This window comes from Tympanuchus pallidicinctus, unplaced genomic scaffold (genome assembly GCF_026119805.1).
Source record: "Tympanuchus pallidicinctus isolate F22 unplaced genomic scaffold, pur_lepc_1.0 scaffold22, whole genome shotgun sequence".
NCBI classification, from domain to species: domain Eukaryota; kingdom Metazoa; phylum Chordata; class Aves; order Galliformes; family Phasianidae; genus Tympanuchus; species Tympanuchus pallidicinctus.
This window is the reverse complement of record NW_026294739.1, coordinates 37,369,462-37,390,936: the sequence shown is the minus strand read 5'-3', so window position 1 is coordinate 37,390,936 and position 21,475 is coordinate 37,369,462. Positions and strand designations below refer to the sequence as shown.

At 34.4% G+C, this 21,475-nt stretch overlaps 1 long non-coding RNA gene across 1 annotated transcript in view; it reads left to right on the top strand.

Annotated features, from left to right (window-relative positions):
* LOC128082839 (uncharacterized) overlaps positions 1–21,475 on the top strand; it is a 310,058-nt gene that overhangs the window by 67,066 nt on the left and 221,517 nt on the right. Inside the window, exon 4 of the long non-coding RNA XR_008207861.1 lies at positions 3,486–3,574. This is a non-coding gene — a long non-coding RNA (uncharacterized LOC128082839). The remainder of the gene's footprint in view (positions 1–3,485; positions 3,575–21,475) is intronic.

The window sequence follows — 21,475 nt, the reverse complement described above, 5'->3', positions numbered from 1 at the left end:
GCCATACCATGTTTTTTGGCAATGGAATTTGCTAGATTTCATAGATTTACTGTGTCTGCTTTTTTTATGACTGACATAGCAATAACCAGATTGCAAGGATATTTATGTTGTTTGTGGCTTAGCAAGATAATTAAAGGATATAAATTAATCAAGTGCAATTAATTAGAAACTTTATGTTCACAGCAGTCCTTCTTTGCATGTATAATTTATATGTATTGATTTCCTGGCTTTCATTAGCCTATGAGATAACAGCAAAAATGCATTAGAGAAGAAAATGTACAATTAGCGTGAGAGTGAACCCCGGCATAATTGATAGATCAGCACATGTTTGGGGCAAATATAAAGCTTTGTTAACTGTCATAAGCAGTTAGAATTGATAAGTGGTATTTCACTACATATCTCTCAGCTGATTAATGGTGTTTTTAAAGAGTCCTCTTAATGGGAAGCTGATAGGCTGGTTGAATTTACATTTTAATCAGAGTATTTATGATGGAGGCAGCCATAAGAAATTCATTGGCACAGTGGTAAGGGCCTTTCCCTGAGGGATTTAGAGGAGAGAAAGCATTTTAACACAGCTACTCACCTTTCCCTTCTTTGTGTGACTTGGTCAGCACACAGGAAGGGGAAGCTCATTTGCTGGCAAATATTGGAATAACTGTTGTTAAGGAGAATTTCAGTTTCTACTATGTGAAAAGTAGCAATATGAAATACGAATGACAACCTACAGAATACTTGCAGACTTAGGAAAGAGTTAGCTGTGCTATCAACAAATACAAACCACAGTGATGACGTGTGGATCTTCATGGTGAAAACTGCTGTGTTTTACTTACAGTTCTGGTAAAACAGCGCACGATGCTCTGTAGAATCTGTAGAAAAGATACTTAAAAGCATTACTCCATCTTTACATGTTGGCTCTGTTGTTCTATCTTGGAGTTAAAGGACAAAAGGTAAATTGGAACTTATTGGCTATGCTTTCCTTTTAAAATATTTTTCTCATCATACAAAAAAGACCCAACAGAACAAACAAACAAAAAAAAAACACTAATGCAAGTGATTTTAAAAAAGAAAGAAAAAAAAAAAAGAGGGAAAGCAGGACTAAAATTGGATCAGAAAAAAAAACCACACACAAATATTTGGAGATTTAGGGAAAGCTGAACAAATTTCTAACTGCAGACATGCATACTAAAAAATATGTGTCTTATCCTCAGAAAAAGGAAAGTCAGAAGTGAAGCAAGTAGAGGTATAAATTCCAGAAGAACATACTATTTTTTCAAGTTTTGTTCCACAATTCCTACCACAGTCTCACTTTTTTTTCTGGAGACATGTTTCTGGAAGAAAGTTCTTGATCAGAAACTGTTCAGAACTATAAATCTCAGTTTGATGGAATTTGGGGAGAGCGTTGGGTTTAAAACATCTTTTAGTGTTTTCTACTGATTGTCCTTTGAGAAAGTCTGTGTTTAGTTGGATAGCTGTGTTGATTCAGAAAGGAAACCACATAGAAAAATCAGATATATCATTTAGATGTGTCTTTTCTTAGGTTCAGTTATGGAAGGAGTTAAGATTTTTTAAAGATTTTTTATAACTGAACTGAATTTAGGCTTAAGTGATATAACAGACTGAAATCTTCTCAGCCAAAATAACTGGAGATAAGGATATTCATAAGCTTAGTATTATGTTCTTCTTGGTAGTCTGTTAGCACAGGAAATGTTTAACTTAGGTTTATGAATTACTGAATGAATCCACTGTCCATTTTTCCTGTTGTGTGGATTGGGCCCTCTCTGAAGATTTTGGGAGAAGGAGCAGATAGGTGTGGATCTCAGTCTGAAATCACCACGCACTGGTTTTCCTACATCAAAAGTTTCTCCTTTTACCCACATCTGATTTTGTGAAAAGTACAGTAACTTCTCTTTTCTTAGCCTTCTCTTCTCCTAGCTTCTTCCCTTCCTGTTCTCTGCTGGAACCGTTAGCACAGTTTTATTCTTACATTAATCAAACAAAGCCTAAGTAACAAAAAAATGTGGTAAATATGCTGCTTATTTGCAGGCAGCTGCTTTGATAATCATAAGCTTTTTGTTCCTGATAAGGTTGGAATTACCCTAAAGTTCATACTGATGCTTGATAACTTTCTAGTAGAATATTCTGGATAAAACTTATTCTGATTGTCTATTGAACAAAAATGTCAAATAGGTAAGTATGCCAGAATAGTCAGAGCCAGTTTGTAATTTGGGCTTATGATTCAAGAGTGTCCAGCTCTCCTTTGTAAGAACACGTGCCTACGTGTTGTTTAAAAAAATCCAACAAACTAACATTTGAGTTATTTGTAGGTACATCATTCCTTGAAACTAGAAGCTTTCATATACAAGAAAGTTTTCAACTTATATTTTTTATTTTCTGTTATTATCAGATTTCTATATGTAAACATATGCTACTGTAATAAAAATATCTAGTCAGTGCACTTACTGTTCTCATTATAGCAAGCATCTAGTGATTAAGCACTACATCTTACCTCATTTAAGGAGTAGTTCAATATGACAGGACTACAGTCTTTCTTCACTGTTTTTATTGAGTTGTTTCATGCACCGCATTTTCTTGATAAATTCTGCTTGGTACCCTTTTATATAGTGATTTCATAAAGTGAGCAATATCCATGTGTTTTGTCTGAAGTGTATTAACAAAGACTTTAAACTTTAGCTTTTTTAACTGTGCTAAATGGGTGATAAGCTAAAAGTAAATCATAGAATGTTAAATATACATATGGTATAAGAAAGGAATGGACATCTGTTAAGTCTGTGGACCAGCACTCCTGCATACCTTGCAATATTTGTATGATTAGTGCTGAGAATTCACTTCCAAGTGAACGAAGTGCATGTGTAAAAATTATTGTGGACGTTAAACTTGAAAATAAAAAATATTTTAATGTCTACATGCAATTCTAAAATGAGCAAAATGAAAAACTACTTTTAGATGTGGTGTCTTATGGGAATAATAAATAAATGTTTCCTCGAATCTCGGTTTATACTGAAAGTCAGATGTAAAATAGATGGTTGTTGCATAGCAGGTGTTGAATACATGGAGATGTAATCTTGTTTCATATGATGTAATTTACACACTCCTAAGAATAAAAATAAAACGTACTCAGGAAAAATTATTATAGGATTCTGTGCCAAACTATGAAGACATCTTTTGAAAAATGTTCACATGACTGAATGTTTTTCCATCTTCATGTATCTATTTTATTTAAATAGTAGAAAGGTAGACTATGAGTAGATGACTCTGGAAATTCTACTGTCTATAAATGTCCTGTTGTAAATGAATTGAATAAGCACAGCTGGGGATAATATCGCAGGAGCAAAATTCAGAATTTATCTATAATTCCTGCTAAATTGCTTCACGTGTACTTTGGGATTGTTGTGTAATGTTTGTTTGTTTTTCTTTAACTTCAAGATCAGGTTCTTACATTTTCTAATACTTTGGGTTCTCTCCAGTTTAATGCCAAGAACTCTCCAGGAGTGAAAATCTGTCAATATTCCAATAGAGAAGATGGAGCTGCAGTCGTGTGATAAAGATCTTCTATGTAAGTTGTTGATGTGAATGTATTAATTTAGTTTATATGCACCAGGAGAAGAGCTACTTAAGCAAGGTATTGCTGTCTACTAACCACTATAAATTACCCTGTCAGGGGAGCATGTCCAGGATTTTACATGAGGTTCTTTTTTTTAGTTATAGGATCCTCACTGCTGTCTAACTCAAGAGCCCATTGCTTTAAAAGCAGTTGGAGAATGCTGCACTAGGCATTTTTTTAATGTATGGGGTATTGCAAACAGAAATATCTACCTGAATGCGATCGAAGTGGGTTGTTTGTCTTACAGACCAAAATTTTCCAAAATCTGTCTCCTACATTGTAAACAGGTACCTGATACTCCTTTCTGAGAGGCAGGACATTGTTCTAAAGGTTTGAATGGAATATCAGTGTAGAAATATGCTTGTTCTATGCTCTCTGCAATTTAACATATTTTTGCTTAATGTCCAGTTTAATAACTGTGGGGAAGCTGATGAAAGCTTTTTTTGTGACCATAGCTTCTTCCTGCACTTTTTATTTTATTGATAGCTGATCTAAATTCACAGGTGAATAGGAGTAATGAGGACAGAACTCTTGCTCAGGAAAACAAGCCATTTATTCTGAAAGAAAGAGGGACACTGTGTTCTAAAGACCTAAAGTTTTTGTGTGTCAGAATTTCATAGCTGACAAAGCAAGCAGTGTAATTGGCCTGACTGAGCCACACTATCTGAGCCTCTGGAATAGAGGAAAAAAAAATGGAAAGGAGAAAAGTATATACTACATACAGTAAGAGGAGTTGTGGATTTCAGGAAAAGAGAAATGTTAAGCTTGAGAAAGGTGTGTCATCAGTTGTTTGCAAACAACCCTGTTCTAGTGCAGGTTATAGCGAGGACGTTGGTGAGATTACTGGCAGTGGGCTCATGCTTTTATTTTGGCATAGTAAGTAACCATTGTAATGACATCTGGCCACTTTCATCACATATGACAAAAATGAGACATTTTGTGTACAAACTGCAGAATGAAAGACAGTTTTTCTGTTCTTCAATGAAATACGTTTTCATGTGAGAAAAAATATTGAAGTTTTCACATACATATATATATGTATATATGTATGTATATATGTATGTGTATATATGTATGTGTATATATATATAGCTTACACTTACCACTCTATTTAGAGCCAGTTTACAATGAGATGTAAGATGTATATAGGACTTGAATTTCTAAAGTGTGAATGCAATCCCGTTAAATAATTTTCTTATTTCTCCAGGGATTCTATAAGTGCTTCAATATGTGATGATTACTTGATTATGTTTTAAGAAATTATGGGATTTTTGGCTTTAGTGAACATGATAGCTTTGTAATTCAAATGTTGAATGCTTCTTTGTAAAAGTGTAATACTTCAAAGAAAATGGTCAAATTTTCTATAAAATGTATGATACTCTTTAATGTGAATATGGTTAAGTTTTTAAATTTTGTGGAATATGTTGAACAGGACTGCAAGTGGAGAATATCTAAATCTCCTTGCACAAAGGTGAAATCCATTCGCTTTCGAATGATGAACTCAAATTTTGAAGAATTATTTGAAAGGTCCTTGACTATGCTTACAAGCGTGTTAATTGCATCTTAATTTCTTTTTTGCACATTGTCTTGCTTCTTTAATACGGATGGAATTTTTTTTAGCAACAGCTTTGGCTTCCCTTATTATGCTTCTATCTATTTTTATTCCTGGATTGCATCTGCTCAGTAGTTATCTAATCTTTCTTAGAAGTTTACACTCTCAAGTAAAAGCTTTGAAGTTTACACTGATTAGTGTTTTATGACATAAGAGATATGTATAGATCCTTCTTTGCAGTGCTAAAGCTATTATGCACCTGGTGGAAACATAGACATTAAAGCATAGATGACAAACCTTTAAAATATTTTGTAGATTAAAGTACTGAATTACTCCCCACTCCTCCTTCAAGGTCCTCAATAATATAAAAAATTCTGCTAGTTTGGTTTCTGAAGGGAAGGACTTCGCATTTGTAATAACATACTGTCAGACCTGAGAGCTTTTACAAAAAATTAGCAGATGGTTAATAACGTGCTCTTTAATTAGAACTACATAAAATATCACCTATTCTAGTCCCTTGCCATAGTACTATCTGGCATTTTTAACAATATTCTCAGATATTCTTTTTGTTGCTATGGTTGGTAGAAAGGCATTGAGTTCCACAAACATCTCCAGGTAGATCTAGTGTAGTCTGCAATACTAAAAAGTCAGTGGTATGGAAGGTGCAGTCCTAAGCAGCTATTTGCAGACCTAGAAATAGTGTAATCTACCCGAAAGCAAATGTTTTTTCTTAATATTTATATATATATATATTTATGTACACATGAAAATGTGCAACTTCCTAGCGCACAAAAGTTTGATGTTTATTATAAAGCCTCTGAAATCTAAGGACAAAGAAGTACTTCTAGGGATAATCAATGTATGAAATATGAAAAATAAATGAATATGCATAAAAATGAAAAGAAGGAATATTAAAGAAAGTTAACTTTAATATGTCGACTTTTTTCCTGACAGTTAATACTTAAGTTTTCTGGCTTCTAGCTCACTAAATCTGCTGATGCACAAATAGACAAGTTTCTGCTTCCTGATTTTACTGAGTCTCGTGTAAAATGAGCTTATGAGGATTCTAACCATGGTAAGGAGAAAAACAGTCATTTGTTTTCAGGTGTTGCAATAAGTACAGAATCTTTATGAAGTATGGCTGAAAACTGGTAGCATTTTTTTACTTCAAGTACTTGTATAATTTGTACTCTGTCACTTACACAATCTAAGACAATGCCACTACAGCCACCATGATACTTTATATTCAGTAACACTGCCACTTCCATTTGTTCTCAGGAGTTATGTTTACTTTGGAGATGAGGGCAGTTTCACCAAAGGTGCTCCAAAAAACACTGTGGTTAGTGCTTTTGGTGGAAGCAATCTGGACACCACCTGAGGTTCCTTTCTAAATCACTCTTTCCTCATTACATTTCTTTTTCTTTTCTGCTAGAGAGATCATTATAAACTTTCTTAGGCATCTTCTGAATTAAAAAGAGTTTACTTGAAAACTGAGCATTGTGTAGTATTATAGAAGTGTCTGGAAATGAGAAGAACCTTCTTATTATTCTGCATAACAATTCTAAACATACCATTTAAAATGCATATCTTACATGTAAATATGTGCTTTGTTCTATAGATAAAAATGGATTGACTTATGTATTTTTTTCTTGCACAAGCATTTTTTTCTGTTTTGCTACACCGTTTGAAATGTCTTGTTCAGACCAAATCATTCAGTGCTTTTCTTCTTTAATCTTGGATTTGAATGTACCTTGCTGTGCCTTAGAACTATCAGCAGCATGCAGTGATTGTACAGGTATTTGGCTTAGTTTTCTGTGAATCGTGTAGATCTTGATACTGATTAATATCTGAGGGAAATAATAAAATCACAGAACCAGGCAACCTGTGAAGGTTCTGGGGGAAAACATCAACAAATGGAAAAGTAGAACAATAAAATCTATTCATTGACAGAGTTATTTGTATTAACTACATATCAAAATAAATGAAAGTAAATTCAGGATATCCACAAGATGAGATTTTAGCACTAAGGCATTTGATTGGCCAAGATGGATGAGAAAGGAATAGTCTAGGAAGATTTCATCAGCTTGGGACTCTCATTAAGATATTTTTAGTGGAAAAGGAGGCTGAGTGGCTCAGAGTTCAATTGACCCAGTGAGAATCTTAGTTTTAAAAGCTAAGAATTAAACAAGCCCAGGAAAGTAACACAAGTGAAAACTAAGATCTTGTTCTGGGAATGCCAGATAGTATAAGGTTGAGAAAATATGAAGCAAGTGGAAATCTGCATGTTGCTAAGCCAATACGTGGGAAAAAGTGAAACATCCAGATTGTTCTCTAGGCAATAGTAAAGGGAAAGGAACTGGGAAGATGAGTTATCTGTTGTGTGAAAAAAGAAACCCTGTGGGAGCACTTAAAGAAGTGACGTGATGTGAGTATGTGACTTCTGAAATATTTTTGTAGAATATTACGAGTTTACAAGTAAAGATGCTTTTTAAATTAAAAGGGAACCTTGCGCTTCTCTAGCTGGACTGAAAGCCTTGAATTTCTGTGGAGTCTTGTAAGCCAGCATGCTGAGCTTGGAGTTGTAGTGTGCAGATACATTAGTCACCTGAGGGATTTGGGTTGGTATCCCATGTACTTAGTTTTCTTCATTTCTTAAACAGGTTGATAAGAATTCTTGCTGCTTCCAAGTCTCCTGTGCTTTGCTTTAAAAATTGAACACCCAACTCAGTGTTTCCACTGAAGAATATCCTTCGAATAAGTAAAGCAGGGCTCTTTGGAAACAGTTGGATAACATTAATCTCAATAATTAATGGACTATAAACTGATGTAGAATTGCTTCCTGTTTCCTGTAAGTCCTAGAATTTACAGAGTTAAGTGAATTTGTTTGCTGAGAATATTACTGATAGTATTGCTATGAATATTTTTTGGGAAGATCACAGAAGAGTATATTTTGAGATTAAAAAAAAATCTGAAAAAATACTGTTGTATGTAACATTTTAAAAGAATAATAGTACATCAGTATGTTTTCCTTTGAAGGATACTCTTAGTAATTCATTTAAATAGAAAATAATCTATTGTTGGCTTACTGTTTCTAATGATGTTCACATTTACATTCTATATAGTAGGGGCAGCAGCTTGACAGAATGACACCACTTTTCCTTGTATTTCAATGGATTGTTTATATGGATGTAAATAAAGAATGTTTAGGATTAAAATCACAGAACTGTTGGAACTGGAAGAGACTAAAGATGATCCATTTCTAATCCATGGGCAAGAGTATCTTCTACTAGACCATGTTGCCCAAAGACCCATCCAACCTGGACTTGAGCTTTTCCAGGGATGGGGCAGCTACAGCTTCTTTGGGCAGCATGTAATACTCACTTTTTTATTTTCATAGTAAAGAACTTCATCCTCGTATCTAATCTAAACCTAATCTTTTCAATTTGAAATCTATTACTGGTTGTTCTTGACACAGAAGGCTATGACAGTTGTCAGCTACACAGAGTAACTTGTTTATGGCGGCTTTCCTGGTCTTGATTGTCATCTCTGCTGTGTTGCTATGATAGTTCTGAGAGTGGCATTGTATTTTCTATCACGTGTTGAAAGTGCTTCACATAATTAAGTTCAATTGAACAGTGTTTTGAAAGCTATCTTGAGCAGCTTTGACCCTTACATGTGCATCATGAGCAAGTATTTATATTAGTTTATTTCTGATGGCCTAACAATGATAGAAACTTTATATTGATGTTAATTGAAGAGTTCATATGTTCAAAATGGAAAACCTCCATGTATATTGCTGAATTGAAGGAGGGGGGTGCCAGACATCACATCTGCAGTGTCTAAAAAAGTAATTTGTTTGCACAAATTTGCATGAAGTATTTTGACGCGCAAAATCATGCAGGTTTTTTTTTTAAAGAACACATTTAGGTTTTTATGTAGTTTTTTTTTAAAGGTGATCTATATCTGGAAAAGCATAGTTGACATTAACTGAAATGTGCAGTTGCTTTGAATGCAAATCATATAAGCACAGGAAAGTTAGATGACAATGGATATGAACTTTATATTAGAAGAGTGGGTTAAATTAGGATGCAAGTTAGAAATTTTGCTGCAGATATTCTCTAATTTTTAAATCAATGCATGTCAATGAAAATATTTAGTAAGCAAATTAAAATCTAAATTGAATTTCTATTTTAAGACCTGTTAAACAATATTTTCCTGACAAAGCAATTACAATTCCAGTGTGAAATGATCCAAAATCTCTGGGATGAATTGAGGAAGCAGAGCCAGTTCAATGAAATAACCCAAAATCAAGGTCAGGAGTAGTGTTAATTGTCCTTTTATATCTCAATTGCATTTATCCTGTCATTAGTAGAGTGTGTTTTCCACTTCAAAGTTTGATCAGAGTCCAGAATTCCTCCAAATCCTCCTATGTTAGGTAGTATTTTCTAGGAAAAAATCTTATATGTAACTCTTTGGTTACACGTTTGCTTTTGAAGTAGAACAGCTTGCCCTTAGTATTGGAAAAAGAGGAGGGAAACATATCATGAAAATAATTTTTGTAATTGAGAAATTTTCCTGGGGGTTTCATTTTTATACACACATAATCACTCTGAAAGTAGAGCTTCTTGTTTATTTCCATGGAGACTACAACAGATACAAAGAGCACAATGATATTACTTCATAGACCAAATTCTCAGCTACAACAGTAATGAGCGCTTTGGCTGAAGCATTTGAGGGGTGCTCAGTCATCACAGTCTGCACTGTTAGTTGTGCATTTTGGCCAGCAATGAACAAGAGCCTGCATGCCACACTGGTAAAAATCTGCACCAGTGGAAGCGACCCACTCTCACCAGTGCTGAAATGCACCACCCACTGTCACACTGCTCACATCCACTCGTTGGTCTCCATCAACATTCTCCAAGTGTCAATAAACGATGTCATTGAGTGCTATATTTCCTGTAATAATGGAGGAATTCAGTGACAAACCTTTGCTTCCTGACACTCGCGTGTCAGACACCATTCGGTTGCTGTCTGTTGCACAGCAAGAAAATGTAATAGAACGTTGGTTGGAAGGTTCAACCTCTGCTGCCATACCACCAATGTCCACTTCTGCCATTATAATAAAATAGGATACATTACTTTCTGAGCAGTCCTTTTGTATAATGTGTGTGTAGCTGGTAATGTTTACTGGAAACTGAAGCGATGTATATGCAGCATGCCAAGAAAGCCTGCAATTTGATCTAATCAGGACTTGTACTAAGAATGTAATAAATTGTCAATGCTGGACTTTTGCATTCATTTACACTAATACAGAGTATCTCATTTCTGAGAAGTAAATCACAGTGGCTTCGGTACTTTATTTTCCATCTTGTATGTAAGTAAACTGCAGGATCAACTGGGAGGTTGAATCAATCTGCTATTTATTACCTTGAAATGTGACACCCTATTTTAAGTGCTTTATTCCCTTATGATTTAGACAGAGTAGTGCATTATGTTTAAACAGTATAGAAACCAGTTTTACTGTGAGTGGATTTTTCACTTTAGACCTGATGGATTTATATTTGTAGAAAACTTTCTGTGCATTACCATGTTATTTCATAAAATAGAATTTCAAACACTGAGAAGAAAATTATTTGAAATTATTTCTTCCTGTCATTTAATAAGTACTATGAGTTCTACAGGTTTTTTTTCCTCTGCTATGATTTTACTTAAATACCCTTGAAAAGCATACTATTGACCAACTGTTTCTTTTTTAAAATTATTTTTATCTAGAATGATTTGACACTTTTTATGAAATTATTTTCCTATAAAGCTACTTTCTTGCAGGGCGTAGAGACTTCGATCACATTTCCCAAATTGGCTCTTGTGCTTTAATGCAACTTTTCTTTATTTTAAGTCAGATCAAAGATGATGATTATGGCTGCAAGTTGAACCAGAGGAGGTTTAGGTTGGACATGAGGAAGAACTTTTTCTCTCAGAGAGTGGTCAGGCACTGGAATGGCTGCCCAGGGAGGTGCTGAAGTTGCCATCCCTGGCAGCGTTCAAGAGGCATCTGGATGAGGAGCTGTGAGATGTGGTTTAGTGCTTGTGTTAGCGGTGGTAATGAGAGGACGGTTGGACTGGATGATCTTGGGGGTTGTTTCCAACCTTGTGATTTTATGATTCTATGAGTTTTTAAAGTTACCATTATTATTGTTTTCATGCAAAGTATGTGGTGAGAACCAACAGTTCTTTGGTCTTTTTAAGACATGTTCTCAGGACATATATGTCTAATAATGTCATTATCTTTTCACAGTAATTTTTTGTGTGTTGATCTATTCTTTAAAGTACTGATAAGGATCTTATCACTCAAAGTCATATAGATTTAATTGACTAAAAAGATAGTGATGCCCATAATATAATGTTTGAAGAATTTTGACTACTTGATCACAGCTCATTGACTTATTTGGGTTTAAAAATCTTGATTCATGTTGTTAGTTTTTCTACTAACAAAAAAAGTTTCAGCAGAGTCCTCTCTTGCTTACAAGGCCAGTTTAATATTTTGTGGATCTTTCTTTTATGGTTGAATTGAGGAAAGATGCCAAGATTTTCAATGTGAATGGAGATCTAACCTCAAGTTTCCAAGATTAAGCCATTGGACCTGAAATCAGAAAAGCAGCTGAACGTGTACTTCTTTTTTCAGCACAAATATATGAATTTTAGTGAAGTTTTGTCGTGTCACAATGAGTTTTTTACTCTGTATTGTATAAGTGAAAGGCATAAAAACAAAAAACACTTTTTAAAACTTTTTAAAAGTTCTCATGCATACACTGCAGCTGTGATATTTGACAGCTTGTTGTCTTGGAAGTATATTCAGAATATTCATGTTTATTTCACAAATCTATTTGATGGCTGATAGAAATATTGGCATGGAGGTGAAATGACTAGATAAACTATATGCAGGCTCACGAAGATAACTTCAACAGTTACCTGGTAAATGAATCAGTTTGCTTTGGCGTCTCTGTTTTACTACAGGCATACTGTATGTTCAACAGTAAAGACAAGGGAAAGCATATGGCCTCCTGTTTGAACTTCTGTAATTAATCCTTCCAAATACTATTTCCTTGGAAAGTTATTTTTAATTTTATTACAGTCTGTTCTTGTATTCTCCCACACAATCACTTGGGCAGCATTTGTATCGATGAAAACAACATAAAGCGGCTCTTAACTAAAAGGAGACTGCTGTTTTACACAACATGTAAATGATTAAGTGATAGATTTTTATTACTGCTTGTATGTGGAGTGCACTACAGCATTTGAGCATTAAGCCCCTCACACTTCGTCCCGAATTTGTTCCTATAGAGTGTGCTTAGGATTTTTTGCTATTTAGATTTTCACATCTTATAGTTTAGAAAGCTTTAAAAATACTAAGTGTTACCTTAGATGTATATTGATTTATTTTTTTTATATGTTGTGAGGATTCTTGTGCTCATGTGAAACAAATTAGAGCATTGTCAATGTAGTAAGAATGTAAATGAAGATTACAGATATAATGGATGGAAAAATGTCAGAAAATGTCATAATAAAAGCTAATCAGATTGGTCCCATCTAGCACAGTAGTTTGTATTAATAAATAAATAAAACCTGTCCGTTATTAAAGCTCTTTTTGTCACTTGCCTGCGGAGGGAGTTCCAGATGTAAACACTAAGCATGGCTCTATTTATTGGCAAGTTACTGGATTCTGCAACTCTTTGAGGCAACAGAGAGGAGTAACATGAGATGATGTGATGATAAAGACAGGGATTGTCCTTCTGAATATCTGAAAATATTTTCTAAACTTCTGTGCAATGTAATTAAGTTGAGTTCTTGATTCCAGTTGCTTAGAAATCATGACAGTGAAAAATTAAGAATTTACCTAAATACTAAAATACTAAATACTAAATTTCTAAATACTGTATGAGGTTGTCTTGAACTGCAGGCTGGGGGAAACCTTCTCGTTTAGTCCTGAAAAGAAGTAGGTAACTCTAAATGCCATGCTCCAAAACTTGTAATAAAGTCTGCCCCATAAAGTCCCACTATATGTGGGTTTGTTTGTGCTTCTCTTCTTCATTCCTGCCCATTTTTTCATGTCACTATATATGATGTTGTCATGGTCCATACTCTCACCAAAAGCAGGAATTAGGGTAGCTGCTAGAATTGTCAGGCAATGGTAACTTTTTGTTAACGTTCTAACCTATGTACTGTGTGCTCATTTTTGTTGTGCTTTATTAATATTCCTTTAAAATGGGATTCATTATATCTGTAAGAGTTGTAGGTCTATGGTAAATTTACTTGTCTGTCAGTAAGCTGGATCTTATTTCCCCAAGTGAAGTGATCAGAAGGGCATAGGGGAGAAATGTTCCAAATCTTAAAGTAATCAACTACTTGATGTCTTACAAGAAAGAATCATGTTAATTCTCTGCATGATTAAATAAGTGAGTGTCTCAAACCTTTGAATACTGCAATGCTTAAACATGGACTAGAATGCCCATGGAAGATAAAAACTTGACAAAAAATAAAAAGCCAGTATGTAAACTCACAGAATCAGTAGTTCTCCCTCATCAAGTAGTGCTGTGAAATGAAATTGCTTTTGAACAGAGTTTAGGAAAATATATGACTGTTTGCTTTCCAAGAGAGAGTCTTCCTTGCACATTTTCTGCTCAGAGCTGTTGGAGAAAGCTTCATTTTGTGGGTGGCTGCTTGTATGTAATAGCTGATTTGTTGCAGAAAAACAACAGCAAAAAGTTGTGACCAGGGTTTTAGGTTTTCTGTTTGTCTTTCAGTTTAACAAAAAGATACATAAAACTAGAGAAGTTTTATGTATGGATACATACATGGATAAATAAGGGGAAATATTCATCAGCTCTGAAATCTGACCTCAAAATTGTGGTTTAATAACTAATTTTAGTTCTAAGATACTTCTGTTTCTTGAAAAGTTTGGTGATTTTTACTTCATTTTTCGGTTGGGAGTTTGCACTTTATTATCATGCTGATGGGGCAAGAAAGATATCTTCTTCATACATTAATTATAATCTGTGGCTTGTGATTTGCTACAGAAATTAGATGAAGGGAAAAAAGTCTTTAGATTCAGATCTTGAGAAACTATGTGCCCCATTCTTAACATTCACCAAGAAGATTTTTATCTAACAGCAGGAACAGAAGGCAGGAATTATATGACTTCACACGCAATCATGTTTCATTTGTGCTCTCAAGTTTAATCTGCCTGCAAAATAGATGATGAGTCTGGCTCTAGTTACAAGAAGTGGGAGGCTTTACCTTTAGCAGGTGAGTCATTACAACATAACATTCCGTTTTAATGTGGCTATGCAAATTCCTTTTTGATGTTTTCTTATGATGTATGGATTGTGCAGACTTTATGAAAGAAGCAATTAAGTGGGTGGTGTATGTGAATCAGGATGAAGCTTAAAAGTATGATCATTTACTCAAATAGTACCATAATTATTCTGTACACTCCTGCCTCTAAGACTTTAACATAGATGGATGATGTTCACTAATTGTGCTTTGCCCTTTTTTCCCCCCATAGTAAACTCCTTTTTCCCATTGTAAACTATCATTAGTAAACACTGAAATCAACTGATTCCTGGAGCCTGAGATAATATTATAAAATAACATTTTGCCTCCTAGATTAAAGCAAACTAATAATGAGAAGATGATGGGTGCTTATTGGTGAGATATTTTAATAGCATAACAGTTCTATGGCTTGTGAATTAACAGTCTTTCAGGAGACTAGACTTTAGGTATTCTCTGAATATGAAAGGTTGTATTGTATTAAAACTCTTTGGAGAGAGAACTCTTCTGTATGGGTTGTTTTTTAGTTGAGTGGTGATTTTTCAGTTTTTTTTTGTTTTTAAATGCTATTTCCAGCCCACCTAATACAGATTGAGTTGTTCTGTATTGGAAGATTACTTTCTATGTATTGTGGTTGTTCTATTTCATCTTGAAATTTGCTATGAGTTGTATTATATAGAAAATTGTTTTCATTGAAGTAATAGCACATAACCATTCTTGTTTGAAGAGCACAATGTTTTTTTTTAATAATTTATCCTAAAATTTTTATTTATAATTTGTAGTCCTAGTCTATATTGCAGTTGGTAGTTTTGCATTATAAAGTAAAGCATTCCAGTTAAAGTAAGATTTTTCTCATAAATGATTCATTTGGCAGTTATTAAATCACCTTCTAATTCCCATCTGCCATAAGAAGTTTATCAAAGTCCTTTAATGGCACGGCAAACAGCTGGTTGGCTATTAGCCATTTAATGTTGGAAAACCACTGGACAGTTTGTAGTGTTAAATTGTTCTTTATAGGGAGCAATTTTACAAGCTGGTTGGTGTTGGAAGGCTTTTTTTTTCTTCTTCTTTTTTTTTTTTTTAAATTTATGAATACTTTATTTCTTTGTTAAAGGAAGGATAAATGAGATTTGCATACCAGGAAGTGTTTTAGTACCGCATAACTAGATGAAGTGGCAGCTAGATGGCCAAAGGCCACTTCAGAATTAGTGTACCATTTGCTTTTGCTGTAAACAAAACCCAAATCTTCTTGTCCTGGCAAACCTAAGAAAATGTGCTCGCTACATTGGAGTTCAGCACAGAATAAAAAAATGACTATGAAGCAGTTCTGTCACAAATATGCCCCCTTAGCCTGTGCACAGTCATGCCTTTCTTTCCCATGTCTGAGTTCAAACTGAATATCAACCAAATGGTTTTTAGAAGTGTGTGGAGTGTGTATGCTAGGCTCGCTATCTAGTCCACATAAGTGAACTGTTGACTTCTCACAGGACCCCTGCCACTGAAATGAAGGGGAAAGTAACTCTAGGTGAAAAGGGAGGTATATTTTGGTTTCAGAATGGTCTGTTTCATCCAGACAGGGAACATTAGCACATAATTTTAACCAAGGTTCCAGTTAGTACCAGGAGTGTCATACGTTAAGCTCATCAAAGGTGAAGAATGTTTCACAAGACTTCGGCTCTTAGTCAGTTTGTAACTGGATGCCTTTTCTCTTCATGACCAATGTCTGCTGTGGAAATGACAGAAAATTCCTAAGTGTATTTGCCACTAAACCTGTTCATAGTGCGATATAGGTGATTTAATTTCATAAGTGTTGAAGAAGTGGAATTTACATTGGTTTCATTTGAAGGTAATTTGCATTGATCTAGATTTCAGATTATCCCATAAACTAGGAATCCAATTTATATATTAATTCTTCAGATAATATCCGTGCACTCAATTTGTTTTGTTGGTCCCCTGGACCCGGGCACAACATCTAATGAAACTGCTAGAGTCTGCAGGGACATGGTGTTCTATTTGTAGAGATCTAGACTGAAAAGTAGATGCCAAACAGACTGAAGAAAACAGATGCTTGATAGCCTTGAAATAGTTCATAGGTAATAAAGAAGTTCAAGTATTACAGACCTACGGACATTTATGTTTGCATTCTTGAGACAATTCTTCAGTATCGTTCTGAGCTGAGAATTTTCAGAGTGCAAAAAGTCTGTGCATGGCCAGCCCTTTAATTCTTTAATGCAGTTCTTTGATATCAGGGAGAACGTATTCCTGCTTCTCTCTGTTCTTCTGTACAGGTACTGGTGCTTCATTCCATTCTGGATTATTATGATTTTGTGTGTGTTTTTTTTTTCTGTTCAGTGAAGTATTTTTTTAATATATTTCTGTCATTTGGAATCACTGGCTTACTTTTGGTTCTGCTCTCGAGGGGAACAGCACTTTGAAATTTAAGTACAGTTTACATAAGTGCGAAGTCAAAACTGCATAGCTGTGTAGCAGGGTGTATCTTTCACACATATGCTAGGTAATAAATAGCATAAATAAAATAAACAGTTGGAGATAGATTATGATGGTGTCTTTTTAACCATGATCCTGTTCAGACGTAATCCTTAGATAAGATTCACACATCCATGTGTGCCTGATAAGACAATAAGGAGAATTACACTCTAAGGGCCTTCTAGCATTTCTTAAATCAGTCACTTGTTTTTAGCATAAGCTCTGTGGAAACAGAAGGGCTCTTATGTAAGACTCAAAATGCTAAATGTGGTATTTAGTTATACACAATGTCTCATGTTCTGGGAAAATCTCAGGTGACAGGGAAAGATGCTTCAGAGCATTAATCCCAATATAGTAACACGCTATGTACTGACAAATATATCCAAGCTTAAGTAATTAAATCTCTTTTTGAAAACACTATGATAAGTAGTAAGTGTCCTGAGGAGATTAATTTTTTTTTTTTCCTCTTACATACAATAGTTCAGCAGTGATCATTTGAAAGCCCATCTCTTCTTTTCACCTTCTGCTTCTTGTAAGACCTCCAGGGATTTCTTGGGTATTTACAGTACCAAGGGTATAAAAAATAAGCACTATATTCTCTGGTCTCTGAAATACGAATTTAGTGTCTCCCTTTATATGTATTATCACCATTGTTTAATTATCTTATTTTCCTTTCAGCACATCCAGCTTCTCCAGAATGTAACAGTCTAAATATAGCAATTTAAAGCAAATATCCAATATCCCTATATCCAAAAACAATTTCAAAGAAATGATCACTGAAAGTTTTGAATCCTTCTGTCCAACCAGTGGGATCATTTCATCGATGTTTGTTCTAAAAGGGTACTGTTTAGAATTCAACAAATTTTGTTTCAGTCTATGAAATTTAATTTGGTTTACTGTGGTATAAGTCAAAAAGATCAAGCCCAGATCATTGCCAGTGCAGTTCTGACGTTTTGAGCTGTGTTCTTGCATGTATTACAGGACGGATTTTCAGCTGTGCTGTGAAGCCTCTGGAGAATTCTTGTTGCATTGATAGTGTAAGAAGGAGAGTTAACAATGAGATTGCAATGTTTCTTTGTGTTTTGTTTTTTTCTTTTTTTTTTTTCTTTTCTTTTCTGCTCCTGCCCCTCTGGCTGAAAAATTAGTCACTTTCATTGAGATATGCTAAAAGCCAAAGTTCTGCTTCTGATTGAAAATAGGTAATTGTGCTTCATTTAGCTAGTGAGTGTTCCTTGCTTTCTACATCCTGTATAAGAGAAATGCAGTGATATTAAATGCAGTGATATTAAAAGGCATTCATTTTGCTAGAACTCTGAGTTTTAAGACACTGGTCTGTATGGAGAAAGGATCAGAAATTAAATTATCCTTCCTTTTTTAAAGATTGTGAGACAATTGCTGGAAGCATTGATATTTAAATACTTTAAAATGTGCTCTTTTTCCATTCCTTGTAAGTAAATTGTTAAAGACAAACTTTTACTATAAACATCCATCTAATCTCTAAGCTGAAGTGTGCAATTAATGAAGAGCTGAAAATGGGCATGTGGTTTCCCTTTCAAGTGATATAACATATCTTTCAAACTGCACCTGCTAAAGTTGCTTCTTTTTAAGAATAAGAGTGGACAACACCAAGTGAGATGGAGTACAGTTTAAATTTTGTGGGGTTTAGTAAAGTTTTTGAGTTTTCTTTATTTCTTTCAGATTAATACATGCTAAAATTCCTAAGTGAAACAAGCAGCATAACATTTGTTGTTATTTCCAATTGCTCGGCCAGGTTAGTTCTAATGCAAAACTAAGAAAAAAAAAAGTCTTGAATTTATGAACTGAAGACCATGTTCTTTCTAGATCCTGAATGCCAGATGCTATTTAAGTTGCTTATGTTACCTTAGTGCCTTATGTTACCTTACCTAATATGATGAATTCTACTTACGTATTGGCTGTTGGTTGGCTTTGGCTTGTTGGGTGGGGATTTTTTAGTCAAAGTGGTAATGGTAACGTGATGCTTCTACAGCTTTCCCAGAAAGAAAAATGGCAATTCTGGAGTTTCCCCACCCTGGAGATATTAAAAAATAAACGAGAGAGGGTTGGACCAAATAACCTCCAAAGGTCCAATCTTAACTGTTCTGTGATTTAGTTTAAAGCTTAGATAGTGCTAGAGTATACAACTATAAGTAGTTTATAGAGGTACACAGCTGTTTACAAAATACCTTAATTGTTTCCTTGCTGGGGAGTGAGGGGAATGTGTGGCAGTGTGATTGCAAATGAAAAATAGCCCCAGATGAAGATCACTACTTAGTGTGTGAAACTGTTTTTCTTCAGTTTTAATAGCATGGAACCTAGCTCTTGAATGAAGCTGAAAGTAGTGTGTTGTCAGGTTTTGAGACATGAAGTTAGATAGGGTGAATTTCAAAAGCAATCCCGCAACAATTCTGGAAAGTGTAATGTTATTTGTAAATGCATCCTTTCGTCTTTTTTTTTTTTCTTCTCCTGATGAAGATCTCATTCTCCTAGTAATTTCCCATGTTGTAGTCAAGCAATAGTCTTGACCCATAATTTTAACTAGCAAAAACAATTTTTCAATTTGAAACTAGTAAATGACTGGTATGGAACATCATCTAATTGAGTTTATTTAGGGACTGCATCAGCGATACAGCTGTTGTAATTAATGAAAATTTCTTTCAGAATGAATATTCTACATAAGGTCTCGCTCTTATCAAAGGTGAAAAATGTCAATGAATGTTAATTTAGTGGAGTTGTAAACAGTCTGAGTAAAATATTCAGAAGTGCAAATTACCATTTATTATTTGTGGTTTTGGTACTTGGGTTATGTTGTAGCTTTAAACACTCTTCATGATCTGCAGTAAAATATGCTGATTTTAGGCATACAAGACTGGGTCAAGTTACTATTCAAGTTATTCCATTGTAATTCAGAGAAATGGCTGATGAAATGGGAGGGACTTCTACCTTCACCTTTCTTCTTTGTGAATACAAATGTTAGAAAACTGCTTGCTTTTGGGAAGGCAGCCAGCAGTGAGTTCCTCTGCTCAACAGAAGCTATTCTACCATTATGGATTGATTTCAAAGATTGTCATCAGTTAGGCTGACACGATGTTGAGAAAGGAGTGTGACATAAGTGATAAGAAATGAACAGAAGTTATTTCATCAGTGCGTTGAGCTATGAAGATACCTGCAAAAATGTTACGTTTTACCTGTGCCGAGTGAAAAGCAATAAGCATTTATAGGGAGAGCTTTCCGTACCTCATTTAACAAATAAATCTCCCTTTTCAGTTTATCATACAGTAACAAGAAGTCTTCTATGGAGGTCTTAGAAACTTCTGGAATCAGGTTATTGTTGTTTTTTTTTTTTTAAAGATTTAATTAAGAAAACCCAATAGACTGTTAGTTGTGGCAGAGTATACTAAAATTTGATTGTATATGATCTGTTTTATAAGGGTTTTGAGGGGCTTGGGGTTATCTTGAACATCTAGTCATGCTCTTAAAGAAGATACTTGCCGGATGAATAAAACAGGTATAATTTAGCATTATTAACAGCACAAAAGGAAGTTTATGTCTAATAAGATAACCCACTTCCCATTCATGTACAACAGTATCCTGTAGAATTTCACAATAAAAATCAATGAATATATTACTGAGTTTGACTTACTACACTAAAGAAATGATGAGTGTGTTAAGAAGCTTAAAGATTTAGAACCCGAATCTTGAAATCCTTCATTCACCATCTAAAATTTCTTACTCAAATATGAAACTGCTAGCTATAGTGAATGATTTAAATTGATAACTTCTGAAGAGCCTTTAAAAGAAAACAACTTTTGGATCAGTTTTTTCCTGGTTTTGTGAAACATGAAGAAGTACTGCTCACTCTTTCTACTTTCTACTTTTTTCAGCAAGAATTAGCAATTATCCTGTTCTGCATTAAGAATATTATCTAATCCATTGATCCTCTTAGCAAATAAATAATCTGGATAATCATTTTAAATTTAATCTTTCATTTCAGAAAGAGGTATCTTTTCAGGTTATGTCAGTATACCAAATTTTCTTTGATTTATTGATACGATATGCAAGGAGAAATTGACGTTGATTTTAGAAATACAAAGGATTAATTTGAAGAAAAAAAAACCAAAAAAACCAAAAACCTTGGAAAACAATTAGAACTTGCTCCTGTTACTGCGTATTTGCAGAATTCTTTTCCTTTTGCCTCACTCACTATGCACTTGTCAAAAACCTTCTGAAACTTAAAAAACAAACAAACAAAAAAAAAACAACAAAAAACCCTCAATTATTAGAATCCATAATAAAAGAGATGATACATTATGAATGCTAATTACTGTTTTATTGCTTGTTAACTATAAGATTAGGATCTTCCTTGAAGATTCTGTGGAGAAGCTCTTATTTATAGTACCTTAGGTATTAATCTCCCACTTCTGTTAGGAATGGGTCTATGAGTACAACAAAGACAGTATGGTGAGAGA